This window comes from Corythoichthys intestinalis, chromosome 11 (genome assembly GCF_030265065.1).
Source record: "Corythoichthys intestinalis isolate RoL2023-P3 chromosome 11, ASM3026506v1, whole genome shotgun sequence".
NCBI classification, from domain to species: domain Eukaryota; kingdom Metazoa; phylum Chordata; class Actinopteri; order Syngnathiformes; family Syngnathidae; genus Corythoichthys; species Corythoichthys intestinalis.
Window position 1 is genome coordinate 14909089 of NC_080405.1, and position 13017 is coordinate 14922105.

General features: G+C 36.8%; 1 protein-coding gene across 1 annotated transcript in view; it reads right to left on the minus strand.

Annotated features, from left to right (window-relative positions):
- Positions 1-13017, minus strand: part of tnmd (tenomodulin) — a 134789-nt gene that overhangs the window by 68423 nt on the left and 53349 nt on the right. The gene's annotated exons all lie outside the window — the stretch shown is intronic.

Below are 13017 nucleotides of genomic sequence, written 5' to 3' on the forward strand. Positions count from 1 at the left end.
ATATATCGCTGGACCCATCTTCATCTTTCTCCGTGGTAAATCAGACGCTCATCAATGAGACGCATTATTAATGAATTCATTCAGGATTTATGTACATGAGACACATCTGTCCCCCAATAATCAAAGACAAAATTGGCTTTCACTTTACGCTCTCCCACACACTCATTGTTTTGTGTCCGCCTGCTTACATGCTGTCATCAGAACCCTTTTTTGGTCTGTGTAGAGAACAGTAGTGTGATAATGGGATATAATTCTTAATAGCAGATCGCTATTAATGTAGCATTGGCCTATAAATCTCCATTAAAATGGCTCGCAGCAGAATTGGCAAAGGGAAGTAGACCCAAATGAAGATGGCTTTGGTGTTCAAGTATCAATTGGACTGTTATGGATAAAGTTCGGGCTATTAAATAGTATGCAAGTCTGAGTGGGAAATTAAGTTTCTACATTTGCATTCTTTTATATTAGCATAAAAGTGCAATTGGGCGTATAGATCCGGCAAGCCTTTGCAATAGCAGATCACAGAATAGATAATGAGCTATTGCCACAGTTTGACCTCGACTGGTTGACAAAACAAAGCTGTTGCTGTTTAACAGAATTGTCTCTTGAAAAAATATGAATACCCTTTTTTGACATTTTCACATTGTGCATGTCTGTGAGAGAGAGAGCGAGAGAGAGAGAGAGAGAGAGACAGACAGACAGAGACAAAGAGACAGAGACACAGACACAGAGAGAGCTGAGCTGCAATAAGTGGAAGGTGTTAAAAACACGATGCAGTGCCTTGTCTCGTTAAAAATGGTATCGAATATATCAGTCGAATTGCTTGTTCTCATTATTTCCATTGAGGTAGTGAAAGCATACACTAAAGTTCCAAATATCAAGTGTCACTGGACTGCAAGATACTTAAAAAGCACTGTGAACAATTAATTAGCTTGACCCATGACGGCGCAAGCAGATAAAAAAGCTTGGCAAAATTCCCAATTATGTTATACTTTCTGGACCAAGACTCTAAAAGGCCACCACATTAAACAAAGACTTATATTATCCATTTGAAACCTGGAGAGTGACATTAATGCTGCTTGATTAGCCCTGTGCAGTATGCAGAAACAACTTTTGTGATCCACTTATTGTACATGATAAAAAAAAGTGTCTTTGTAGATGTCATGACCTCAACGGACGCCACCTGTTAAGTGACGTGGCATCTTTAAAGCTAATTTTAGGGTAGATTTTGAGTGCTGGCCATTATAGTCTCAAAAAAATGTCAACATTAATGACTGGAAAGGAATCAGATATTGGCAAAAGAACAATTTTAGAAAATTGGTAAAGGGTCGGACCCATTTCGATCGATCAATTTTTGAGGAAAAAAGAAAATATCATATAATACCGTATATATATATATATGTATATATGTATATATATATATATATATATATATATATATATATATATATATATATATATATATATGTTAGGGCTGTCAAACGATTAGAATTTTTAATCGAGTTAATTACAGCTTAAAAATTAATTAATCGTAATTAATCGCAATTAATCGTAATTCAAACCATCTATAAAATATGCCATATTTTTCTGTAAATTATATATATATTCTGTAAAATAATTTGTTGGAATGGAAAGATAAGACACAAGATGGATATATACATTCAACATACGGTACATAAGGACTGTAGTGGGCATTTCACTGTACTGTCATTTAAATCTATCTATGCTGTCCTCACTCCGAAGCGTCTACTTTTTCCAAAGCTAGACAGCTAGTGAACGACGCCTTAATAATCAGACTTCTTCCTTTTTCATCTGATTTATTAATAAAATGGCCTCAAACCACTGTCCTCTTTAGACCATAGTGAAACTACAAAAAAAAGTACACAAGCATTGCATTAGCAACAACGTTAGCTTAGCACACTATACAGGTTCACTAAACATAAACAAAAAGCGTCTCATACAAAAAATATAACATTTCGCTTACTAACATAATATGTACATTCTTTACAACAACCATACTTACGGACAAATCTTGTCCAAGGATATATATATATATATATATATATATATATATATATATATATATATATATATATATATATATATATATATATATATATATATGAGTTTTTCCTGTCTGAAAACAGCCGTTTCGGTCGAAATTTGTCATGCTGGCATGTTTTCTCCACACATGCCGTGCACAATGGGAGTACACACGCCTGCTGGATAGTTTATGTACGACTGCTAGGCTACTACAAAGACAGCGTTGTATTTCACCTGCAGTGTGAGTTGTAGTTTTTGTATTGGAAATAAAAGTGCCCCTGTATTATCATGCAAATCTCCGCAGCGAAACGGCACAATGACACACAAACACATTTGAAAACTAAAACAGCCAATAAGCCTCGGTTTAACATCCCCTTTTCATAACACTAAAATAAATTGCACACGAATATCCAACAGCAATCTGCACAGAGGCAGCTAAACACCAACAACAAACAATATTATGGCTACAATGCATGCATGTCACAGCATGTCTTACCTATTTGGAGACACCAAGGAACAATCATCTTTATTTTCAACCTCGAATTGAAATTTAGAAAATTTCGCTGTTTTGTAAAAGAAAGAAGAAAAAATTGCTAATTTGTGTTTGTGCCACATTAACGCCTCCTCTGCCAACAGGTTACTTTTATGTTCCAATAGCACCTCATTCGGTTATTAAAAAGAGAAAAAAAAAAACATATTTACAGTATCTAATCCCCAATGTTAAATACACTATTTTTCAATGTTTTATTTGTTTATTTAAAAATAAAAAACAGAATCTACCAAAATACTTTAATTTCTTCCCAACACTAGGGGTGCTGCAGCACCCTCAGCACTCCACTTCCCGCACTGCTGAATAAATGATTTTGTACTAGTTCTAGTCATTGAAGGGTGCAAAAATAGGCTAAAACAAGCATGTTGAGTAAACCATAATTAACAGCGGTTCAATTTTTACATGTGACCCCCGTTTCAAATTACATGAAGCCTTTTGACCCATTGTTAATTACAATGTTCATCGGTGTATTAATTAGGTTATGTACTGTAATGTGTGAATGATGTGTTACCAGACATCCCAAGCTCCATTCGATAAACCAATGTGAATAAACTGTGTTTCCTAGGAAACCGTTCTGAAAAATGGAACTGCGCATTAAGTGGACGACATACAGTAGCTCTCTGAAAATCTCATTTCATCATTTTCAGGGATTTTGACAGTCTTCCAATTCAATAAACTGTGACTTTTTCATAACTGACTCTAATCTGAGGTTTCGGAGCTCAACCGCTGATGTCAAGTGTCAATTGCAGAAAACCAACTGTCAGGAAAATGCAATTCTTTTTTAAAGAAATAAAATGAATCTCAAATATATATTGATTCTTAAATGAAATGTCCACGTCTTTTTGTGCCAAACACCTTCCATCCTGCAGGTTGTTCTCTTGTATAACCAGGCCCTTTCTCTCATCACACGCTGACATAAAATACTCCTGTCTTCACGGCAAAGATCAGGTGATCCATGTTGAATACCCTGTTTATTCAGTCAAGGTTTCTGTCTGATGTGCTTCTTAACAACAGTGGAAAGCTGCTTTCCGCCACGGACTCACGTTGAAAGCAGTGAATGAAAAGCGGCAGCCGCTGCCGAACCTGCGGGTTGTTTGCGCGAACGGGTTATGTTGGTGCTCAGCCTGGGGACATTGGGAAAAGGTCGTATAGATGTTGTTACAGGTGACTGAATCGCTGGATGCATAACTGTGTGCACGGTGGCAGACAGCATGCATATGTTCAGTGATGGAGAAGGCGGCGGCCGTGGGAGTGAGAGAGATGAGTTGATGACAATATGTCCTCTTCGTTGTCCTTGAGGGGAAGGAGATAGAGGATGCAGTCAGGCGGAACTAGATGCCTGTCACTCACCGCAGGCGGGTGGCGGCGGAGGCAGCGGTGGTAGGTGTAAGACGGGTAGCCGTGGGAGGAAAAGGTGGCGTGGGGGCAACGCGGTCCATCGGGCCTCCGGGGAGCCGTAGGCAGGCTTGTGATGGATTGAGGTGGGCAGCAGCTTAGACAGTTACACCGCTGAACAATGCTTCCTTTTGGTTTCAGTCCTTATATGGTGCTCTTCACTTTTTCACACTCACTTGGGGTTCTCATTCTGCCTGACAACTTGTGGAAAAATGAGCCATGGTCAATTTTCTATAGAGTGATGCCCTTTTAATCGCGGAATTGGTTGGGCATCCAGATCGTACCCAATTCAAGTGAAAATTGAGAAAGTGGCTTTCATCTATTCAAGGAACTGTTTACACACGAAAGACCTGTAGGTCACAATTTTCCGGAAAAATATCTTTCATTTTGAGACAGAATGCGGTTCGAGAATTTGACGAATATTACTTGACCCAGGTTCAACTCAGCAAAAGACAAATGTGTACACTATAAAAAACAATATTTGTGGGTAGTAATTATGCTCCATATAAATTGTATAAGTGATACTAAAAGTATTTAGGTAAGCAAGTGAACTATAATAAATTGGTAAAAATTAACTCTCTTTACCTAATTTTAATCGACAAAAATTTCAACTTGAACAAACAAGATAGTATCTACTTAAAAATATGATATTATTAATTATTATTAATTATTGTTATTATATATATTAAAGGTGTGTGCTCAAGGTCACGCATGCGCAAATGAGTCTTATATGAAACTGAATGGAGGACCATTTCATTGGCGGGACACTCGTCATCATACAGTAGCAGGTAAGTTTAAACTTCACAGTGCGAAAACATTAACAAGCCTGGCATGCTGTGTGTTAAATTAAGAAGCCCCTATAGTAAAAATGTTTGTATATTTTATTCATGCCGACATCCATACCTGATAGTTAGCTAACAATGTTCTTCTGAGCATAGCAACATGAGTTGCAGGTAATAATGTGGCTTAATTTGACCCAGTAACCTTATTTTCTAATTAACTTTTCAGTTACAGCGTACAGTATTGTCAAATGTTTCGCCCTTCAGTATAATTGAGTGGCACATACCCCCTCCCCCAGTCTCCAACTGGAAGCACCCCGTCCGCCATTTGCTGAGGTGTGCCACACGCAGCACACAGCCAGCAGCAGGTAACATAATACATTAAATGATGCTGGGATGCTCCTGATGAGGCGTGTAAATGGCAGTAATGGCGGCAACCACTAGAGGCCACCACAACTTGGATTAGTCAATATGTATGAAAGAAGCTATCCAATGGCCTAATAATTAGAGCTGGGAATCTCTGGAAACCTAACGATTCGATTACGATTCAGAGGCTCCGATTTCATTATAAAACGATTATTGATGCACCCCCCTCCTTTTTTATTTATTTTTTTATTTTTTATTTTTTTTAAATGTTTTGTACATTAGTTCCAAAATTGTTCAAAAATCCTCTCAGGCGAAACCAAACTACAATTTCAGTATCAAGTTAACATATAACAGTAAACAAATATACAAAAATAACATTAAATAAAATACTCCAGTCCCCATTCTGTATCAGCAACTTGAAACTACATTCAATTAATTTATTGTTGTGAATCAACCGTTACAGTTGTTAAAATTGCTCCCGTTATTCCATAATTTCCCTTCTGTCTACTTTTGACATGTCAAAGTTTTAAAACTGTTTCATCATTTAAAGATAGATTCAAGACAAGATTTTGCCGATTTAGGAGTATTTTAGATAAAAAGTTAATTAGATTCGCTTCAACAGAGCCTTCTAGAGAAGTCTACTGCTTTAAGATGGCGGCTGTTTACTAACGCCGGCAAGTCCGTCATTTCGCCACTCTATTCAATAATACATGTTCTGACACCGCTGTCGTCTGTCATTTGCATCTAGTTCTACATATATATGATATCTACTGTAGTTTGTTTGTAACAACTAGCAACCGGGCGTTGTTTGTAGTGGCTGTCGGCCGCAGTCAGGTATGATTGTTTTTTTTTTATCCAGCGGCATGATTTGAGCATGATATTTACTCTTGGTCCGCTCCTCATTGCGTCCCAAAGACCGCGCTGACTGTGTTTTACTTCCGCTTTACCTGGTATAATTCAGTAATCAGAATTTGAAAGTTTGTGCATCGTTCTTGAATGTTCCACGGCCGAAACGCGAATAATCTAAGAATCTGAAATTTCGCACGCCTCTACTAATAATGATCCTGATTATTTGATTCAGGTGTGTTGGAGGAGGGAAACATGGAAAGCAGATGAAGACTGCAGTTGGTGACCCCTGCTCGTGTTCGTCATTCATTAGTCAATACTGTACTGTACTTGAACTCATACTATGAAGAAAAAATGTTTGCATGCAATTTATATTGGGCAGACAATTTGTTAAATGCTTAATGAGCAAATTGTCAATAAAAAAAACAGTTGCCAAATAAATGGTTTCTTTTGTGTGCAATGACTTTAGGCTTAAGGGCTTAACAAACGTTATCTACTATAGTAATAATTAGGTTGATATTTTAATTAATATTTATTTAAAAAAACATGCGGTCATGCAATTATGAGTAAATATACTCCATTTTAATAGGTATTAAGTGATTTAATCTGTTTCAGAAGTTAGAAGTCGTAAGAAGTAAACCTTACCCAAATTATTTGAGTATATTATTGTTGATGCATTTAGGTGATATTTACTAAGTAAAATTGGTTACACTATCAAACTGAGTGTAAATTGTTAACTCAATTTTATTGAGTAAATTTTGGTTGTTTTTTACGTTGTAGCGTTACTTCTAAATAATTACTCAAGTAAAAGTAAACGTAATCATCCAAAAACTTACTCAAGTACAAGTACAAAAATATTTGTTGAAAAGACTATGCAAGTAATTAGTAATATTGTAAGTGCTTACGATGCCAGATTTTTTTTTTTTTTAATAATGGGATTATCCTTTTTTCAGCACAACTTCATCTTTATGAACTGTTTTTAATTATTATACTGTACTCTATGCTATTACTTGACCATATTAGGCCGAAAATCATCGAATTCAGACCTGAACAACACTATGAAACATCACCCGTCGAAAAAGCATGAGTTCCCTCTAGCGGAGAAAAGCATTGTTCCCTCTGATTTGTATAATGGAGTCATATGGTTATTGTTGCGACATCTCATTGGTTAAATTGAGACAGCCACTGTCGACATCTTTGGCAAAAATAAAGTCAGTATGTAGAATAAGGAGAAAAAATATAACTCTAGTCTAGCCCAAAGTAGCATAATAAGAGTACTCTTTTTTCTTCACAAATCTACTCAAGTAAAAGTAAAAAGTATCACGTGGTAAACTACTCTAAGAAGTTCATTTTTCTCAAAAAGTTACTCAATTAAATGTAACAGAGGAAATGTATTGCATTAGTACCCACCTCTGCCTGCGATTGACTGCTGGTACAATGTTTAGCTTATCTTTTACCTAGTGACATAGACTTCATAATCAGCGTTATTTTCTTCAGTAGTGAGTACTCTAGATAATTACTTTTCCCAACGCCGTTACTGTTACTGAGGCGGGAAAGGTGTGCGTTACTATGCGTTACGATGTTCATTGACTGATGCAAGAAAAGTCTGAAAAAGACGGACTCACAGAGACGAGAGAGCAGAGCAGGAGTGGGGAGGAGCCAAGGAAGTGTGACGCCGCTGCAAACGCGATGCTACTATGCTAGGTGGCTCCAATAATACCTGACTGTAGCCGATAGCCTGCAAACTACGCCCACATGATGCTTTGGTAGATATCACATGTATAAAGAACTAGATGCGTTAGTAAACAGCCGCCATCTTAAAGCAGTAGACTTCTCAGGAAGGCTCTATTGTAGAGAACCTTCCTAGCGAACCTAAGTAACTTTTCATCTAAAATGATTCTAAATCGGCAAAACTTAACTTAAATCTATCTTTAAATGATGAAACAGTTTTAAAAGTTACACATGTCGAAAATAGACAGAAGGGAACTAATGCAATAATGGGAGCAATTTTAACAACTTTAACGGTTGATTCACAACATTAAATGACTTCCACACATAGCAAAGGTTACTATCTAGTTATCGCAATATCTGCAATGCCCCTGTGTCAAGTTAAGTTTAGGGTAAAGAATTGGGCTAGGGCCAGTTGTCCCAAAGACCATTTAAACTTCACATTGTGTGACCTGTTTTTTTTTTTTTGGAGAAAAAAAAACAAAACATGAAAATTATCACCAGTTACTTTGCCAAGTAACTAAGTACTCTTACATTCAGGTAACTGAGTTACTAACGCAGTTACTTTTTGGGAGAAGTAATCTGTAACTGAAATTAATTATTTTTTAAAAGTAATATTAACAACACTGTTCATAATGATATTGATGGGTCCGATTCGACCTTCAGTGCGTCATGCCTTCTAGTAGGGGGCCATCTCACAATCCGCTTCAGTTCAGATTCGCAGTCAGTCGCAGCGACACATGCAGCAATCCAACGCCAGATTTATGTTGAAAAAGTACGAAAGCTGTACAGCATACAAACAGGAAGGATTGTCTTAAGAGTGATTTGTTCGAGGATTCAAGGTATTTATTATATTTTTCGTACCATGCATGCATTTTGAAACGTTGAGAAAAATATCAATGGGAGAAATTTGCCACTACTGCATTGGCATTATACTTTGTAATATTTACATAAAATAAAGGCTAACTGCACAGATTTTTTTCTTTTAACGAAGAATCGACTCCTTTATGTCCATATCTATAAATAATTCAGGGATTTAAGCATTTAGTCTCAAAAATTTTCACTGGTAAAGCTCTGTTTACATATAGCGGCCGCCACATTGACTGACAGACTAGCATCGTACTTTGACACATTCACGTAAAATAAATGCTAACGACACGTTTTTGGTTTTTTTGTTGCTTTTAACCAAGAATCGAGCCTGTTCTACACCCATATCTGTAAAGAATTCAGGGATTTAAGCATTTATTCACAAGAATTTTCAACGAAAAAAGCTCTTTGTCTCTGATTACTCTCGATCAGCTTTGATGGCCACGCTAACAATGCAGGCCCCCTATTATTCGGCCCTGCGTCCCGTGTCCCGTCAATATCATTATGAAGTCTATGCTAGTGACCTACTTAGTTAAGATGGTAACAGTTCAGCCAAGAGCACATTTTAAAAATTGCCTGTAAGAAACAAGACAAAAATTGTTCATTGTTCAGGGTTTTTACGATATGTTGTAATAACATGTAGTCATTCATTAATATTTTCAAAATGTATTTAAAATAATCGCCACACATTTATATGCAGTTTGATGTTGAAAGAGCAGAGCACGAAAAAAAAATCAGAGCAAGGGCACTTTTCCCTCGCTTCTGCTTGCGTCTTCGAGTTGCCTCCAGCACACTTATTTAGATCTCACGTCTCTTCACATGGGCACCCACAGGAGAACTACACTCGTCTTGCGCTAGCACTTCCCTTTAAATTGTTTCTTGGAGTATCACAGCCTGAAAAATGGAACATCTCGGTTACATCCTTTCTAAATTACCACTGCAGAGTTGCACCTTTACATACACAAGCAAATGTATAATCCCCCCCCCCGAAATAATGAAGCCAAGCCCTTGTATAATGATGATTAAAGAGACTCAAATACACTGAAGTTTTATCAGCAAAACAACACAGGATAATTACAGGTAATGAAAACAAACCTTGGAGGGGAGCTCTTCGAGGCAACACCCATTAAACTCAAACAGGAATAGCAGCAGATTCATCGACAGACAAAGCTGGAAAATGAGGAACTGCAAGGAAAATAAATCATGGCTCGTATAGATTTTCTACTCAGCAACAGAGCTGCACATGGCTTTCACACATTTACATGTTTTTTTTGTTGCTGTCAGCCCATGTGGGATGAACATTTGAGGATCTGCTTTCTTTCACGAGGTGATTTGGATTTGATAGTGTGGGGTCTCAAGAGCATTGGGATCATGCTTGTGGACACTAATTACCAAGCCTGTCAACTCCCAAGGCCTGCAGAATTCAGATAAATGAAGTAGGAAAACTCTGCAGCCAACTAACTCATGCAGCCTGCTCTTTGGTGATGCCAGAAGAATACAAGCAGCTGGCTCTGGATGGACGCCAGCTGAGAAAATTCAATTTGGAGAGGACTGGTCAATCACTAATGTGTCATTAACTTAGATGCTACAGGGTAAAATGAGACTGTTGGCAGTACGTGACACTAATCTCTGTAAGACTATGACAGTGAGTACAACACCCAGCGGATCGAGGCTCTTTTTTTTGCTCTTTAATATTATGCCTGTTTGTTTCACGGGACAGATTTAAAGTATGCGTTCTTAACTTTTTTGACCTTGGTGCCCAAGTTTTCTTGTATAAAGCTGCCCACGGCTCATTTAATTATGATTGGTGTTGACTTTTATTTTGTTTGTATTCACGAAGATAACTGAATCGTTCGCAAGAGGTAGAATCAAAAATATCAAAGGTTAAAAAGATAAGACTGGAAAACAAAAATGAAAAAAAAAAAGAATAATGATAATATGATGAAATGATAAAATAAATGCATAAAGGCAAACGAGAATATTTGTCATTTTAAGCAGTAGTATTCGTAGTAATTGTAGTAGTCATAATAGTAAGATTAGAAGTATTAGTAGTTATATTACATTTTTCAAATCTCCAATGGATGATGTGTCAAGGAAGATACACTTTGCTACATGACGAGGACATGTCCCAAATCCAGGAGAATTTGGCGAGAATTTTGAAGGAAAAACCCGTTCCCCTACACATAAATGCACTTTAAGTGATACAAATACTCGTGTACATTTTCCTAGCACATTACATTATTTCATCCACAGATACATTTGAAATTGTGAATATACCATATAGTTAAGCTGTAAACACGATACCTGTGCACTGTACCCACTGTGGTACGTTTCAAATCAGGTAAACCTCCGATAGTTCTCGCTGCATCAATTATTTAGTGTGACATTATACTGCAGAAGCAAGACAATGTGTAAATTGCCAATTAACTAAACAAAGAAAATACTGTGTGCATGTCACGGTACACTGGTTTGAATTTTTAAGGACACCTTTTGTGTTCTTTTCATTGAGTAGATCAACTGAAAAGAGGGACCGTTTTCAAAAGTGTACCTCTGCTTCAGGCTTTTTTTTCATGATTCTTTTCAAACAGCGTATCCTGCACCCAAAGGGCGTAGGATTGTTCTCAATACTTGTAGGGACGATATTACAGCATAACCTGCATGTACGCTTTTTGCTGTGGACGGGCCATTAATAAGTCCAAACAGATTGGGTGAACGGGTTCAAGGCTACGTTTTTCAAGAATACGAACCTAATTAATTGATAGGCTAAATAATCAATGCAAAATTAATCTGTACTGACTCATACCATATTTTTCATAGTTTGGCTGGGGGTGCGATTTATACTCTGGAGCGATTTATGTGTGAAATTATTAACATGTTATTATATCATTTCACATGTATTTTGGTGTTTTGGAGTGAAACTGATGATTTGGTAAACTTGTTAGCATGTTCTTTATGCTATAGTTATTGTATAACTCTCAATAGCTAAGTTACATTAACATACCGGCCACATTCGCATTTTGTTGTTCATGCATCATGTAACATTATCATACTGTACACTTATTCAGAATGTTGTTCTCTATTGTATTTTTATTTTAAATTGCCTTTCAAGATGGCATATCTATTCTATGTGATGGATTTTATCAAGTAAATTTCCCCCCAAAATGCGATTTATTCTCCAATGCGACTTATACATGTTTTTTTCCTCTTCGTTGGGAATTTTATGGCTGGTGCGACTTATACTCAGGTGCGACCTATAGTCCGAAAAATATGGGACTAACTTTCTTATGTGTTGGTTCAGGTGATACACCGTTCGATTCAACCCTTTTTTTTTTTTTCCAAAAACAACTAAAGAAACATTTTGAAAAGTTCCAAAATACATTTCTGGATTTGATTAGCAAATGTCTTTTTCCCCACAATATTTTTAATCGATTTTCAAACTAATAATTCACACCATCAAAACAATAACACAAAAAGACCACACCAGAAACACACACACAAAAAAAAAAAAAACCCATCAAAAACAATTGTTCCTCTACCATTATAAGCTCCAGCTCCACTCCTTTCCGCCCTCCTTCCTTCCCCTTATCCTTCATAAACACAGAACCGCACTCCCCAATATGATCTGGTGAACCTCATATTAGTTCCATTTTCTTGACATAATTCATAAAAGGTGTCCACAAGTCCTCAAAAGTCTGTTGTTTGCCCTTCAAAATGCATGTCATGCGTTCTAGAGGTATTACTGACAACATCTGATTCATCCACTGTTTGGTAGAAGGTCCATGATTCAATTTCCATACTAATGCAGTTGTTAAACCAAGATTGATAAGTGTCTGTTCATGTTTGTTGTAATTATGTTCTTCTAGAAACAATCCCAACATAAAAACACTTTGGTCCAAATGGAATGTCTTTTAAAATTACTCGCTCCAACGTCCTTACCTCATCCCAAAATTTCTTAACTTCTCCACATTGCTATACAAAGTGAAACAGGGTACCCTTTTCTCTTGTAGACTTAAAGGAGGTATCAGGAATACTTTTATTATATTTGTTTAGTTGTACTGGTGTCATCGTATTTGTTCTCATTATCCACTTGTATTGAATAAGTCTCAGCCGTGCGTTCATGTATTTGGTTTGAGCATTTACACAGAGCCTAGCCCATTCCCTTTCTGTTATGTCATTATCCAAATTGTGAATCCATGCCCTCATTTTGTCCTTTGAATTTTCAGGAGAGTTACACATGTGAATGTTGTACAATCTTGAGATAGCCCCTCTCCTAAGAATGTCTTTAATCATCGAATTTTCTAAAAAGGAAAGAGGAGGTTTAAGGGGATCAAGATTGTGATTTGTTTTAATAAAACTCCTGAGTTGCAAGTATTTAAAAAAAATATTCCCTTACAAGTGCAAATTTCAATCTTAATTTATCAAAGGACATCATAATGTTTCTGGCAG